A 17,874-nucleotide genomic window follows, 5' to 3' on the forward strand; every position below is an offset into this window, starting at 1 on the left:
TTTGTAACAAATATGCCTTAAAATGCCTTGCGAGACCCTTATTTGGCACATGTGCCACTCAACAGCATGTCATTATTAGTTATTTTAATATGTGGTTGATATACGATAGTTGAAGCCATGGTATGGGTCTGTTCCTTAGTATTTTGAGCTATGTTTAAGAGAATGACCGCTATAGCTAGTCTATGATGGCTGCTTTCCTAGTCTTTTATGATGACTTTTTGTGTCTGAGCCACAGGAACGCCATCACAACAGCCTAATGAATATGTGGCTGACAACGGAAGCACACTTTTATCTAGTTGTTGTACTTTTGTTCTTTCTGTAGGGTTAATTTTTTTATCAATTTCAGTATTGCCACTTTTGTTAATGACACCAGGGTCAATGACCATGTGACATAATTTCTGTGAAATCACAGTATCAACTGCCAAAGGATGTCACTTCCTGCAATGTCACAGGGGTTAAAGGGCATGTGATGTCATTTCTGTTAGTCCTGGGATTTTGGTGAATCGACAACCATGGTCTCACTATATAAAAATATACAATTGGTCTTAATTTATTGAGACTACAATAAAAGACTACAGTCCCCTGCATCAAACGCACCACCTCCGGTGGCAGATCGTTCTCCCACCTCGCCGCTAAGACCTGGAACTCCCTCCCCACCAACCTACGCAAGACCCACACCCGCCTAACCTTCAGAAAGCACCTAAAAACATGGCTGTTCGAGCAGTAACCGGCCTCCCCCCCACCCCCAAGCGCCTTGAGACCTTACCGGGTGAATAGTGCGCTTAAGAAATTATTTGATTGATTGATTGAGACTAAGCTGGGTCTTGTTGTCTCGCCAATAAATTGTGCATATATATTATATACATTGCAGACAGAGTGGTCCAGTTTCTTGAAGCACTTGCTTTGGTAGTATGAAGCCTTATTTAATTTAATCTCCATTAATTTAATTTTCATCATGAAAAAAATCTTTGTCCTGCCTGCTGCACAGCACGTTCATTGTAGCCATGTACAGTGAAAGGTTGTTTTGTTAAGTTCCTCATTATTAAATGGTATTATTTCACAGTAGTTTACACATGTTCTTCCGAGTCACGTTGGCGTAAATTCTCTTCATTCCTCTGCTGGATAAGATAGCCATTGCCATTTATAGAGGAAACACACATTCTCTGTTTGACATGTGCAGGGGTGTATTAGACTTCTGAAGCAGTCAGCACACGTCAATTAATCCTTGCTCAGCTCTGGGTAGCTTTGCAACGAGCAATCAGGTTTAACTTAAGAGACAGGCATGTGTAAAGCATTTACTATCATCAAAACCAAAAATAAGTTAAAGGGACAACAATGTACATAAATGGAGAATATTTTATCTTCAAAATTACACCAAAACAACAATAACCCAATGTAGGGAATCAGAAATATGATTTTTCAAAGATAATTTTTTTTAAAATGTGCATTCTAGCACTCAAAAGCATAAAGCACCATTAGGGGCTATCTGGTCCTGCTGGACCAGGGCTAAGCCAACATTTCAGGCCGACCGTGATGGAGCACGAGTAAATACGTCCAATAGGATGAGTGCTAAGTCCCGGTCAAGATTTGACCTTTGCATTTAGTCACTATTTTGAATCTTTTCTTCTTGAAGTCCAGTGATATGGTCCTCGAATCTGGAGTTCATGTCGACGACGGCGGCCTGCTCCAGCAGAATGCCTCGGAGAGCCCTGGAAGTCTTTGTCCTTGGCATCGACAGCGAGGGGCTCCAGGAGCTTTCAGCAGGACAAACCAGTGCGATCAGGCTTAGTCACAGTTCAACATCATCGGCTTGACTCTTGCCCTCGATGCCAGTCTTCCTCTGGAGCTTTTTAACAAACTTTACCAAAAGGAGGTGGTGGAAGTAGTGTTTACAGCCTCTGCACCTCAGTCCAGCAGCGCCACTCTCGGGGGCTTTAAATGGGGTGTTTGTGGTGTCACACCACCCTAATAAATGTATTCTGTAGTAAATAGTTTGGTACGTGCTCTCTGTCAGCTAAGGTGAGATCTCTGTTGGATTGCTCCTGGATTTATAAATACACTCATAGATGGAATTACACACACAACATTCTATGCCTCTGTCTCTCTCTTCCCCTATCTGTTTTGAAGGTCTTCAAGAATGATGGCTGTTTTACAAAATATTGTCTTTCCCATCACTTAGCACCCTTAACAATCTACACTTCTCTCCATCTCTCTTAAGACCCCCTCATACCCTGTTTTCTTTATATTGTATTTTAATTCGATATACCACCATGATTGTTGGAAAATCTGAAAATTACCCCCCCCAGTCTTTCTGACCAACATATGCCCCTGACCACTCTTAATTTGAAGAGTGCGGAAACACCCGAGTGACAAAGCTACATGTTTCCCGTGTTCCAGTGCGAGTGCGAAAAGGAGTTTTTGGTTTGACATGTACCCTTTCCAACTGCAGCCTTTATCCCCACCCTATCACTTCTTACCAGGAGTGTGAGATCGTCAGTCCGGCAAACGTTCATTGATCGCAGTCTAGGATGGGTGCGCATTCACATCAATACATTGGGCAAACAGGAAGCAAATTAGTGATTTAGAGCTGACTTCTCGGCATTATGTATGTGAGACGAAGACAGCTATGTTTGCTGCTACCTGATATTACCTTAAATTGCCCTTTTTAAAAATTCTGCACAAAACAATCAGGAGGGCTGATCTCTGAAGCCCACATTAGTGAGTAGCCATTGCTATCACAAGTAATAGTAATAGTAATTAATTTCAGAAATCTCGCGTAGCTAGAGTAACACGAATTCCCCAAACTCGAAATTTCAACTGGGCCTATTAATAACCCTCTCGTACCCACAAGGGTTGAGTTGTTCTTGGACACCAAGTACTGTGCACCTCCACACAAAAAGGAACATCATCACTGCCCATAATATTATGCATGTAGCCTGCAGCATTACCTGGGATCCATTTTTTAGGATTCTTTTTGTAAAATGTAATATATAAAAAAAAAGGGCAAAATCACAAACATCTGGTCTGGAAAATCATCAATGTATACGTATAGATGTATGCCTATGATTATTTTTAAATGTCTAAATATTACAAGAACTTTAGGATTACTCACGCAAACATTTATTTCTACAGAAACGTACCATATCTAGATTTTGCATGGGACAATGTTATGCATAAGCACGTTTTGACTGTTTAGCATTTCCGAGTTTTTTTGGTCCCAATATGCAAACTCAGAAATGTGTGATTCATTACTTAGAGTGTAACAAGTCACAAATGATTAATCCTAAATCCCTATGTATATACCATGTCCTCCATTTCCCAATTGGTGAAATAGTGAACATCACTTTGGCCCTCCTAATAACCTTACGATGGGAAATGAGCTACGCCTTCCACAGGTCAGAGGTTTATAGGTCAATGGAGGGCTCAGGAGAGGAGCTGAGACGCACGCTGCTTGCTGGAAATGAGAGTAGAATACCCAATCAGGAGCCCCCCACCCCCCAAAAAAAAAAACACTAGTGAAATTGAGTTGTGTTTTCTGGATCCTTTGTCATATGCAATGATGTGTGGCTTCAGGCATAATAAGGAACGATTCCTCAAAATTGTGCCACTATGGGCCACAAGACGCCACTAAGTCTTGTTGCTAACAGACTGCGTGGCAAACAATGATACACTTTTTGGGAAATAGTTGCTAATTGTACCTAAAGCCATGAAGAATTGCATATGGTAAGGTATCCAGAAGTGCAAAAATGCCATTGGAGTTGCCACATGTTACACTGATGAAATTCACAAAAGGTGATGTGACTTCTGGTCCAGGACAAGCAAAGCAATTGCTGCACCGAGGTATCAGGCACTGGAGTGGACCATCTACTCGGCTATTACCCACACAACTAGCAGAGGCGACTGAAATAATCCTTCTGTCGGAAGCACTCATGAAGCAGGAGCCATCATCACATCTGTGGAACCACCAGCATGTGAGTGTCTTTAAACCTATGGCTTATGATAAAGGTGTATATTTGGTTCCCTATGAATTCTTACGTTCTGATCCTGGATTTAATACTATCACCTGACATGAACATATACCTCAACACCCAATACCAACAATTTCTGTAATCAGTGCAACTAATACTCACATTTAACAAAGGACCCCTCAGCACCGTGCTGCATCACATTTACTCTCCCATCAGGTACATGCCCCTGCTGACTAGGGAAGTCGGAGTAAAAGAAAAGGAGTTGCAAGAAACATGCCCTCAACCTGTCAGCAGGGTGACACCAACCTCCGAAACCAGCATCACAGTGCTTGATGCATCTGCAGCAACCAGCTGCCATAATGAGAGGAATCCAAGTACAGGCTCAAGGCCTCAAGGCCCTTCATGGACCCAGCATGCGGGTAAATGTTCCACTTTCAGGAATCGACGCAGGAGCACCAGCAGCTGTTACCCGCGAGGCCCTAGAGAGTAAGGCAAATGCACTGTGCATTGACATTAGCAAAGGCCTCACTAGCATGTTGTAGAGCATTGACTTCCTCAATGAGGCATTTAAAAACGTTTGTGCTGCTCTAGATGATAAGAGCATGGCACTAAAACATCAGGGCCGAATCATTATCCCATTCTTTGCACTGCAGAGGAGCAGAACGGGTGTGTGTTCCTCTTTTTTCCACCTAGTGCGCAGATATTAACTCAGAAAATCTCGGAGAGCATGTGCTGCTGAATGCAGAACTTCGAAACATGAAGAGGCAATCACTGACCTGCCTGTTTTATGCAGCCCTTGCACTAACTAAGACTTTTAGAGTGAATGTGAGAGCTGAAGATATAAAATAGAAACACGTATACCACTTCTGCGTGGCTGCAGTGCTAAGAACGGGATCACGAAACAGCCTCTAGAGCGGCACATGGTTGCCAGTATTAGGGGATGAGGGAGATCCAGTGTCCTTTCTCATTACCAAATAAACATCCAGGGTGAGATGTCACTTTGCAGCTGTGATGTTGCCAAAGGCTTGGGGTAGCTAACAACTGCTCCGGAAGTGCAGGAGAACATCAGAATCTGTTGTGGAGAACTGAGTGCCCTGCACAGGAGAATGAAGAGAAACCCAGCATAAGCAGCGTGCCAGTGTTGCAGTGTACATCCAGCAGAGAATGGAGCACAGTCAAGTGCAGAAAGGGTTATTGCCAGCAAAAGATGCCAGAAATGGTGATAAACTGTCAAGACCTTACACATTTATTTGTATGCACCGTCATAGTACAACATGATAAGGTACACCAAATCTGGCTGATGCTACATTGTCACGCTTTTCCTATGGGACACCACTGAATAAACAGAATAAAAGATCTGATGCAAGCAGATATTGATCACGTCTTCTTTCATTCACGTACTGTATCTTGGTATTACTCTAGAAGCGGTTCTGCAGGAAGTGGCTAGGTAACAAGTAGTGGCACCTTCTCTTAATCAGAGCTGTTGTCACCTTGGTAAATGGAAAATCATTTTCGTCATCTCAGACAATGTGGTGATGTCTCGATTGATGCAACAGCTATGTGTCAATGTTGTCTGCGTGTAGTGCAATGTTACACATTTTGCAGGCAGTCTTGGGGGATTCCTGCAATGTCCCTCCACTTTTGTACCCGCACTGCAATCTGCTCTTTAGCAGTCCAGATGTACTTTATACTACTGAACATATGTGTAGGTGTGCTATCTTGCAAAGTCTTCACCTGGGTGTCAAATATGGTATGATAATGTATGGTGTACTGTCACAGTAATGCAACTGGTGTCATTATAGTTCCTAATGTTTGGCCAGTGTAATTCTGTGTCAGTTCATTTGTTATCAAGATCTCCTCAGGCCAGAAGGCCGTGCAGTCCACAGTGCCTGAACATATATGAATCATGGGCACTCCCAGGGTATCTTTCCTCAATGTCATTGATCAGATCCTGGCATTGTCCTTAACTTTCTCACTTAAGGGGTGCTGATTCTTGCAATTCCAGCAGAGATATTCAGTGTTGAGGGGGGTGCAAGTCAAACATCCTGAACAACGAGGTCTAAACCACTACTTGCCTGAACCACTACTGCTAAACAACTAAAAAGTCTCTACAGCGAAGTACTGAACAACTATTGTCTAAACAACGATTTTGCCTGAATAACGATTCCCTGAACAACAAATGTTAAGGTTTTTATTTTTTTATTGTTTGTTAGTTGTTTAGAATATATATATATATATATATATATATATATATATATATATATATATATATATATATATATATATATATATATATCCATAAATTGAAGCTGCTGAATCCTTTCACCACAACGTGGCAGACCGGAACGGGGTAGCAACCCCCCAAAAAATTACAATTAAGTTCCTCTCACTCTTAGCAATTCGTAGTCCGCTGAGTAAAACGAAAGTTCCAGTCACAAAATCATTGCTATAGTGAGTATTTTAATGGCACACACAAAACTCGATGCGTTTGAGCAACAAACGCCATGACAGTTTCTTTTTATATTACAGTGCTTCAAACTCCAATTAATATTGAAAATGGACTATAAAGCTTTATACTCAAAGCAGGGGCAAAACAATCACAACCATCTTGAAATGGCTGTTTCTTAATTAACTAATAATACCAATGGCAATTCAAAGATCATCCCCCCTTATATTCATGCAATCTTGCCCAAGTGAGCTATTTTTTAATAAATTAATAATACTATGAATAATACCAATGGCAATTCAAACATCATCCCCCTTATTAATACAATCTTGCCCAAATTACAAGATTTTGCCAGCAATTATACTTTTCTTTACAGTTATTGCTCCTATTGAAGACAATATATCTATATGAGAAAGGCATTGATGTAAAAGCCTTCTCACATAGACAGTAATTGCCTCCATGCTATGCATATTGATAAAACCTGATATCAAACCTGTTGGTTTATCTATCAGACAGACGTTCTGTTCCTCAATTAAATTATTATGCAAATTCCCAAATTGCGAATTTTTTAAAATTATTCTAACACCAGGAAAAATCATCAATAAAGGATACAATAGCTCTTTTGCCTTAAACATCCTGCTTAAAATTCAATTAATGTGTCCGTCAATGCTTCACCACAACTGTGACTGTGAAGAAAACAAAAACAAAACTGACATTAAAATGTAAAAAAAAAAAATACTAAAAGATGTAACCACAGATGAAACAGATAAATCATCAATTTAAACAATACCTCTAAAACAATGTATCTAAAAAATGTATATATGTATTTCTCTAAAAGAAACAGATACATATCTGAGACAGACTGAAAGGTTCTAATCACCTACATGTACTGCCATTTCTTCGTCCAAATTTGAGACCTGTCAGGTAAAGTGTATTAAACCTTGCAATACATCTAGACTCCAAACTTCTCAGAAGTAAAGTTCTATTACCTCCTCTTTCATTAATTGCAATTCTATCCAGAACTATAAACTTCAATAGATTAACTCTTTGAGAGGGGAACTCCTTGAAATGTCTGGCTACTGGAAATGTGTTGTCATGGTGTCAGGTAGCCCGAGCATGTTCTAGCACTCTTTTCTTTGCTGTATGAATAGTACTCCCAATGTAAAATGTGTTGCAGGGACACATTAATGCATACACACAGTAGTGTGAAACACAAGAGAAATGTTCCTTAATGATATAAGGTTTTGGAATTGTGGGAAAGTTCAGCATTTTTGTGTTCACACTATACCTACAAGCTTTACATTGGCCACAAATGTTAAATCCTTGAACTGGATTATCAGTCTGAACTTGAGGTACTAAACACCTGCTCAAAGAGTCCTTCAGCGAGGTGTTCCTCCTAAACGTAAATAATGGATAATCACCTAGATTTCTAGAAAATGTATTATCAGTTTTAATAACTGGCCAAAACGTATTGAAAATCTTTCTCATTTCACTAGCAGTATCATGGTAAGTTGTAATAAACCTGATGGATTGCTCCTTATCTTGACTTTTATTCTTTATGAGCAACAGATCATTCTAAAGTGTAAGTTTACTATGACCTCTCTGAAGGAATCTCTCAGTCATTGTTGTCACTTCTTGATGAAAAGCTTCATCTGAAATACAGTTATGTCGAGCTCATAAACGTTCTCCGTAAGGAATACTCTGTATTAAATTCTCAGGGTGACTACTGCAGGCATGGAGTAAACTATTGCCAGCCGTTTCTTTTCTATGTAAGGTACTTGATAATTTGCCATTCTCCTTACAAATTAACACATCCAAAAATCCAATTGATTCTGAGTCAATTCTACTTGAGAATTTCAAATTCAAAGAGTTATCATTCAAGCTGTTAACAAAGCCATATGCTGATTCAACATCACCATTCCAAATACAGAAAATATCATCTATGTATCTTACCCAGAGGACTACATGTGATTTAAAGAGATCAATATTCTCAACTATCTGTTCCTCCCACCAGCCCAGGAAAAGACCTGCATAGCTGGGGGCGAAACAGGTACCCATCACAGACTCCTGTATTTGTCTGTATATCACTTTGTTGAAAATAAAAAAAGTTGTTAGTAAGGCAGACTGATATCATATCCAACAGCATCTCTGTATGTAATAAATAGAGATCTAGCCATCAAAAAATGTCTAGTTGCCTGAATGCCTAAATCATGGGGAATACTTGTGTAAAGACAATTAACATCTAAAAACATGAACAAAAAATCATCTTCCCAGGGAATATCATTTATCAATCATAAAAAATCAGTGGTGTCTCTAATGTACGAAGGAAGTGCTTCGACAAAGGGTTGTAAAAAGAAGTTAAGATACTTGGAGGTGTTTTCCAGTGCGCTCTCCTTTGAGGAGACTTTAGGCCTTCCAGGGGGATTAGTGGAACTTTTATGCAGTTTACGAGGGAAATACAAAGCTGGTAATTTAGGGAACTCTTTCCTTAAGAACTGATACTCATCCCATTCGAATAGATCCCTATCTTTCCATTCTTCCAATTTCTCCATATATTTGTGATTAGCTTCACCATGAGAAGATGTTTACTCCTGCCAGTAAAGGGATAAACCACTGAACATTTTCCGAAGGGGGAAACTGCGTACAAACATTTTGTGAGTACCCATGAACTTAGAACTTTGTGAGAGTTCACCACCTTTACAGGAAACCCCATCATCTTCTCCTTTGAGCAGATTTTAACGAGAAAATGGCACCTTACTGGGTAAAATCCAGATCTGAGAAAGTTGTAATCGCCAATATAAATATGCACTCACCAGTGATGGTATTTGCTCCCCTAAGTGCCATGTTGGTGTAGGATGGAATCAGGCCATATGAGTTTTCACAGACGTATGATTACATAGCATTGCAGTTCGGCACGACATTGAATGCCGGCATGTGACAGTTTCACAACTACTTAACTGAAACAGTCAGCCTTTGGCTAGGTTAGCAGCTTCTCAGATGTTACTGAAGCTCAATACATGCCATCAGCGCTACAAAGAACTGGCAAATGTTGCACACAGAATGTAAAGAAACAGGGTCCCTATTATAATTACTACAATATGCAAACATTTGTGCATAGCAGGATACGCCATCCCAGGAGTGAAAATAACACTTAGTCCACTCAGTACTCCAGTGAATGTAAACTGTTTTAAAAACATAGTTGTTTATCCCAAAATCTGAACCAAAGAAAATGTTTGAAAAAAACAAGAAAAATATATTATAATAGATAGATTGCATGCATTTATGTATGTATGCAGGCTCACCATTATCATAGCTTTCTCGTTCCTCCTGCTAAGTGAGGCACCAGATTCCATCAGTGATATCCTCCTTGTAGCTCTTCCCAGCAGAGACAATGGGATCTGGGAGCATAATTGTAAGTAAACTAGGAAATGTCCAGCAGCATCAATCCTTTGACTAACCTCATTTTCATGTACACTGTGCGTTGTTCATATGCATCTCTTGGAGTTTTAGGTAGGTATAAGTCATTCTAGTAAAAACCATCAGTCTCTGGAATATAAATGTCTAACAAGAATTTAGACTGAGAGTATGTATGTTTAGTGTGGAGAATCGTAGTGAATTTAATAGTCTCAGCACCATATTTGTATGCACCGAAACAGGTTGATGCTCAAAATGATGCAACTCTGTTCCCGAACACCGAGAAGGAAATTATTTTATTTCGTTCAGAGTTCAGAGCACTTGCAGAGGGTTAAGTCTGCTGCAAGTCTGATAGGGATAAACACGTAGGCCCATATTTATGGATTTGACACAAGATGAAGTTATCACAGTCTTGCTTCAAAATCCATGGCACCAGCTAGAGCAATTCCAGAGCGCCAGCCAGGCATCATATTAATGGAATGACGCACAGTGGTGCAAAGGACAGGCTAGCTAAGGAAAAGACGCTAGCTAGGGGGGATGGTGGGAGAGGAAAAGGCATTAGTGGATCAGGAATGATCCTAGCCTGGTTAGCGGCAATAACTATGCCGCTAACCAGCCTAGCGTCATTTCCTGATGCACTACCACCCAAACATGACTCCTGTCTAACTAAAGACAGGAGTCATGCCAACCACCCCAATGGCCAGCACAGGGGACCAGTGTCCCCTAGGCATGGCCATCATACCCAGTGCCAGGCGATGGGGCCTCATATAAGGGGCCCCCAATGACACCGAAAAAAAAATATATCCTTACCTCTACTTACCCAGGTTGGGTTCCCCATCCTATGGAGTCCCTTTGGTGTGGGTGAGGGTGTTCCTGGGGCTTGGGGTGGGCACCTGTGGACCCATTCCATGGTGCTTAGCCATGGAAATGAGTCCACACGCCCCCTAACGCCTGGTCAGGCCCAGGCGATAAATAAGGGTGCTAAGCAGGTTTAGCACCATTATTTGGCTCCGCCTACTCCATGCACATCATTTTTGCGCTGGAGTATTAATAAGGCTTTAAGGGGTTAGCATGATATTGTGGACGGGAACACCTACCTTGCATCTAATTAGCGCAAGGTAGTTTGTCACATCTGCAATTTGACGCTAAGCCCTATATTTTGAGGCTAGATGGGTCTAGCACCAATATATAAATATGGAGTTAACTTTGCACCATTTTAACATAAAAATAAATCACGCTAAAATGGCGCAAAGCAAATATAAATATGCCCCTTATTTCTGTGCACTTATATATGTGGCTAAATGATTTTTAATCTATTAAAATATATGGTCCGTCCTCTTTACGTATATGCACTGGACTGAATATTATGAATGATAAATTTATCAACGGAGCAAAAAATACATAGAAAATAATAGTGCTTATAATGGAAATGGCACCATATCTAGAGGTCGTGCCCCATTACATCTGAATAACACTGGGGGACTTCTAAATTCATTGCAATTGGACACCGACTCCTCTGAAACAATTGTAGTACATGCACATTTCCAGACCACAGGATACTGCACATTTCAGGTCATTGTTCAATATGGAATAGGAGAAGATATGTTGTGCAGTAACCTGGAGAGGCATACCTTAAATCTGCATATTGAGCTGCCTCTGCATGAAAGATGGACTATAGCTTGGGAAATTACCTCTGTACATGTTCTCATAAATTTATTATTTTATGCTGAGCCCGCACCTGCTGGAGTTGCTGGGAAATATTTAAGATAAATAATCAACATTGACAATTTTCACTACCCACCAGATATTTTCGCTGAATTACCGAGCAAGCATAATTCAATAACATAACAAGGTAAATACATCTAAGAAAGACAAACCACTTTTAAATCATTATATTGCAATTCAAGCTGAATCATAAGCATATGTTGTTTTAGGTAAACTAACAACATGAACTGTTTTCCTTACCCACTAGGTAGGTTTTCAGAATAAGCAAGCATAATTTAATTAACAAATTAGTTAAATGCTTTGCAAAATGACATAATATTTTCAAATTATTTTGCAGGACTTCGGTCTGAACCACCACCCTGTCGCCAAAATCTCCATTCTGCTTCTGAATCAGAGGGTGAAATCAACGAGTGAGTCAAATTTGTGATACATTTTTTGCATCTAATGCTAATGTGCCATTTTTTTCAATATATGTTGAATGTCAAGTAAAAGTGAGCTAAGTAACCAGACCTAAAAAAATACAATGTGCTGTATATGTTTGCTCTCGCAGTTAAGTGACTTCGGGCCACATGTAGCAAGCTTTTTGCACGTCGCAAACAGTGAATTTCGCTGTTTGAGATGCGCAAAAAGCACATCACAATGCACAAACCCCATTTTGTGATTCAGTAACCTGGTTAGCGAATCACAAAACGGGTTTGCGACTCGCAGTTAGGAAGGGGTGTTCCCTTCCTAATTGCAGGTCGCAGTGCAATGTAGGATTGGTTTGTGACCGCGAACGCGGTTGCAAACCAATCACATTTTGCACCCATTTCAAATGGGTGGTAAGCCATTCGCAAAAGGGAAGGGGTCCCTGTGGGACCCCATCCCCGTTGTGAATTGCACTGTAAACAGTTTTTCAGAGCTGGCAGTGGTTATACGGACCACTGCCTGCTCTGAAAAAATGAAACGAAAACGTTTCATTTTTCCTTTTTTAAATGCATCTCGTTTTCCTTTAAGGAAAAAGGGCTGCATTAAAAAAAAAAAAAATCTGCTTTATTGAAAAGCAGTCACAGACATGGTGGTCTGCTGTCCGCAGCAGGCCACCATCTCTGTGAGGGCCGCCATTCGCAAGGGGGTCGCAAATTGCGCCCCAACTCATGATTATTCATGAGGTGAGCATTTGCGACCCCCTTGCGAATCGCAGATGGTGTCAGGGACACCATCCAACATTCGGATTTGTGACTCGCAAATTGCGACTCGCTCTGACTCGCAATTTGCGGGTCGCAAATCTGAAAGTTGCAACATGTGGCCCTTTATATACAATCCTTCTGAGATTTCCAGGTCAACGCGTGATGTGTTGTACTAGGTCAGGTTTTTTTCCTTTGAATTCTGGAACTTGTAGTCGTGTTTATTCCATTATAAAACATGACTGCAAGTCCCAGAATTCAAAGAAAAAAACGGGACTCGAACAGCCCACTATTCACGGACCTGGTAAATTTGGCAGTTATGTTAAGAAGATGGACGCGTGTGCTTGCGTGAATGCTTTAATGTGTACCAATAATAAAAACGGTATTAGTTTGCACAGTAATGGGCCCCACCAGGACACCCCACCCCTATTCAAGTGCAGTGCAAAGAGCAACGCTCATTCTGGGATTCCCCAAGTCACAAAAAAGGGTGACATACAAATCGGGTCTATTGGGGTCGATCCTCCCTGTGTTCACACTAAATTCCCTTTATCCTCAGGGAGGCAGTGACTCCATTGGAGCAACTGCTTCTTGCCAAAACAGCCATCAAACTGCACATAGCTCTAAACCATGCTGGTGGACTCATTTTTGGTATGAATAAGTTGAACCACATAACACTTGCTCTAAAATCGCTGCACTGTCCACTGATAAATGAAATTTTTTATGCCACAAGCAGTTTCCAATTTTATTTAACATGACTGGGCTTTGCAAATCTGATAAACATGTATATGCACAGAGTTGTGTTCCCTGTCTAGTGAAGAATTTGCACAGAAGGCAAATCTTTTCAGTACAAATTCCTACACATATGCACGCTCGGAGTTTTCCCAGGCATTGGGTGTGTACCGTACACTATAGCACACATGCAATGTGTCATTTTTTGACAAATGCACACATTTCTACTTGATTGCACGTGCTTCAAGTAGGTGTTGGTTTATTACATAAGGGCCTATGTTCCCCAGGCCCACACTTATTGGTGGCCCGACCTTTCTGTTGCTGCATCTATTTGCATTCCTTCGTGTGATAGCTAACACAGCAACTTTACTAGGTGGTGCCAAGATGGGACGTCGTCAACAGCCCCCTACTTTAGCAGCTACAGCGGGAGTGGGGGTTTGATGGGCCTCGTCTATCTGCAGCTTGCCCGACAAAGGCCCATAATTAGCGCTAGAGGTTGGGAAGGTCAGTGGATGGACGGATGGAAGGAAGGGTGGATGACTGGTTGATGAAAGGAAGGATGAATGAGTGAGTGAAAGGATGGATGAGGAGTGAAAGGGTAAATGCATGGTGGATGAGTGGATGGTGTGAAAGGGTGGATGAATGCTTGGAGGGATGAATGTATGAATGAAAAGATGGCTTTAAGGACAGATGAGTGAAAGAATGGATGAATGACTAAAGGAAGGATGGATGGCTGGGTGGCTGGATGAAAGGCTGGGAAGGATGGAAGAGTGAAAGGATGAATGGCTGGATGGATGAGTGAGTAAAACATTGGATGGACAAGTGAAAGGGTGGATGGATGGAAGAATGTGTAAGTGAAAACGTAAATGGATAGATGCATGGATGAATGAGTGAAGGGATGATGAATGAAAGGAGGAAGAATGGATGAATGTGTGAAAAGGCGGGTGGATGGATGAGTTAAAGGGCGGATGAGTGAAAGGGTGGATGCATGGGTGGGTGGATGTATGATGAGAGAATGTGATGAAAGAAAGGGTGAATGGATGAGTGAAAAGATGACTCAATGATGAAAGATGGATGGATGAACGGATGAATGGATGGGTAGATGGACTGAGTGAAAGGGGAGACAGATGGACGAGTGAAAGGATTGATGAATGGGTGAGTGAAAGGATAGATGCAAGTATGGATGAGTGAAAGTGTGGCTGAATGAGTGAGTGAAAAGATGGATGAGTGAAAGGGTAAATGGATGGATGAGTGGATAGATGGGTCAAAGGGTACATGGATGAGTTAAAGGATGGGTGTCTGAGTAAAAGGGTGGGTGGATGGATGAGTAAGAGGGAGGATGGATGGAGTAAAAGGATGGATGGGTGAAAGGTTGGATGGATGAGCGAAAGGACAGCTGATGACTGGAAGGATGGATAAATAGATGAAGGGGCATGGATAAATGAAAGGATGGTTGACTGAGTGAAAGGATGGACAGGTTTGAAGATAGATAGATAGGTCTAAAAAGGGGTGGGCTGACAGATGGACAGAATGGTGACAGACAGAATGTTGGATTAAAGGCTGAATGGATAACACAATGCAACGGTGAAATGAGGATTATCAGCGGGTGAATAAAACGATGAAAGGAAGAGTTGTTTTGATGGAAAAGAAGAGTAAGCTTTTCTGGGAAGGTTCGTAATGACTTGCTTCGCTTGCTTGGTGCCATAAGAGCTTTGGTTCAAAGTGGGGGATATGTTAATTTTATGGCTACTCCCTTGGTGCCAAGTACAGTGTTTTCCATTTCTTCAGGATATTTGTTTCCTTAATTACAAATTGTAACTCAAGTAGCGGTCCATTAGGGGTTCTGCAAATTTTTGGCCCATAGCCTCACAAAAGATATTGACATAGCTTTGCTGGCTCGATTAGTAGGTTGGACTCTATGGCAAAACCAGTGGATGTTTTTCAATAATCTGCACCACTAAAGACTCCTTGACACAAAGCGGTCTTTGCAATGTGAATAAGTGCACTTTACAGAGCAAAACACTTTCACCTCAGAATAGTAAATTGCATTTACCGCTTGGTAAATGCAAGCCCCCAGTATAAGGTGTTTCAACCAGTCTTCATCTCTGTTTTAAACTAGCACAGGTGACTATCATGTTGTTATATGTGAGAAATTGGGTTGTTAGTGGAAGAGGGTGACCACTATTCAAGTAACAGCTACTGTCAGGGTGAACCACAAAAGTTACTAAATTAACCTGTGCTTAACCTTGGGTAGCTTGGCACAAAAAGCAGGTTTCTCTTTAATGTCTCCTGTCTTGGCTCCAAGATGGCTGCAGAGACAATGTAAACGTGACAAGCCTTTTGTGTGAAGGCAGAGTACAGCCTATTCAGTTGCAAGTGGGGCTGTGCCCAACTCCACACTCCATTCTGCCAACAGGTGGCCAATTCAGGCACATCTCATCTTTCAATTGTGTGACTGCCTGGGAGGAATTCCTCCCTGCCAACTACACCTGGTCATGTCACCCAGGGAAAGTTGGAGGCACCAAATGGAAGAGCACAGGGAAATGCCAACTTTCTAAAAGTGGATTTTTCAAAATTGTAATTTAAAATTCAACTTTATCATTAAAGAGGAGTTCTCATTATAATTTCATAGATACCAAACATGAAATAAATATCTGTCCCCTATCAAACAGCACTTATTAAATGTGTTAAGACAGCCCAATGTTTTCCCACGGGACAAGTTAGCATCACAGTAGTAAAAGATGAATTTAGGAGTTTATCACTACCAGGACATGAAAATTTAAAAGTACATGTCCTGCCTTTTAATTACAAAGCACCCTGTACTATGGACTACTTACATGCCATAAACGGGGAGTCCAAGGCTTAGCAAAGGAGTTATATTGCATTCCAGCTGCACTGGCACACCTGAGAAATGTTTCAAGGGAATACTTAAGTGGGTGGCACAATATGTGCTGGAGGACCACTAGTACCATTTAATTTACAGGCCCTGGGTACATGGTATACCACCCTACAAGGGATATATAAGTAAATGAACTATGCCAATCAGGTATAAACCAATTTAAACATTTTAGCACTAGTTAGTAGTGGTAAAGTGCACAGAGTCCTAAAGCCAAAAAAATGAATTCAGCAAAACATGGAGGGAAAAAAGCAAAAGGTTTGGAGGTGACACTCTAGAGAGGGCCTGTGGTGGTACTATTGTCATGCACATGTATCATTATTACCATTATTATTATTATCATCATCATTATCAACCCAATCGGTGTGAGTCAAGACCACGGGTCAAGACCAGTGGCCCATGCCAGGGAGAGGTTTGAAAAATTTAAAAATTGCCCTGCGTTGCACCGGAGGATTTTATCTCCATCGGGAGACATGGAAGAGCTTCCGTGTCTCCCACCGCACCCCCATCTGCCCCTCTGTGATGTCAGCGCGCTGCGAGGCGTGCTGATGTCACACTTTGTTTTCCCCACCAGAGCAGGAAGCAGCAGGTAAGGCCGCTTTCTGCTCCAGTGGGGAAAACGGGCCCAAAAGGGCATCCCCACCAATCGGGAAGGCCTCATTTGAAACAGAAGATTCCCCCCTTTCAAACACGGCTTTCCTGAAATGGTTTCCTGGCTGAGGATCAAAGCCGTGCTGCGATCTGCGGCCAGGAATCCCCACTAGACACCAGGGATTGCACTTGGGGGGGGGTCAGCACCCTCTGAAAACAGGCCGGCCCCCCCAGGGGCATATTTGTTTTAAATCACACCCTCCCAGGTGTTAAAAATCAGTTAAAAAAATAATTAAAAAGAAAAAATGAAATTGACGGAGTCACCCATGGGCACGGCTGACCCCCTGTGGGGACAACTTGTTTTAATAGCTATATGTTTTCCATGGGGGCCACGATCGCCCCCCCCAGGGAAACCATACAGTTCTTAAAAAATATACATAGAGCTATATATATTTATATATAGATCTATATATAGATCTATATTTATTTAGATATATATATAGATATATCTATATATAGGTATGTATATCTATATATAGATATGTAAATATATATATATATATATATATATATATATATATATATATATATATATATATATATATATATATATATATGTGTGTATTGATATATATTGTCAATGCTTGTGTGGTTTCCCAGGGAAACCACACCAACATATAAAAGTGATCTCTCTTATATACACACATATAGAATATATATATATATTTATATATATGTGTGTGTATATATATATATATATATATATATATATATATATATATCTCCACACTTTTTTTATTTGTGCAAATAAATCTTGGTAAATTGACATGCCCATGGATTGCCGTCTTTCCTTTTGACAGGAAAAAAGTGTGGGAATTAGACGAGGTGGCGCGCGCCATCTGACGAGCACCGCTGACGATTAGGAGCAGGACCGGCACG

The sequence above is a fragment of the Pleurodeles waltl genome, chromosome 8 (assembly GCF_031143425.1).
Source record: "Pleurodeles waltl isolate 20211129_DDA chromosome 8, aPleWal1.hap1.20221129, whole genome shotgun sequence".
In the NCBI taxonomy this organism is placed as follows: domain Eukaryota; kingdom Metazoa; phylum Chordata; class Amphibia; order Caudata; family Salamandridae; genus Pleurodeles; species Pleurodeles waltl.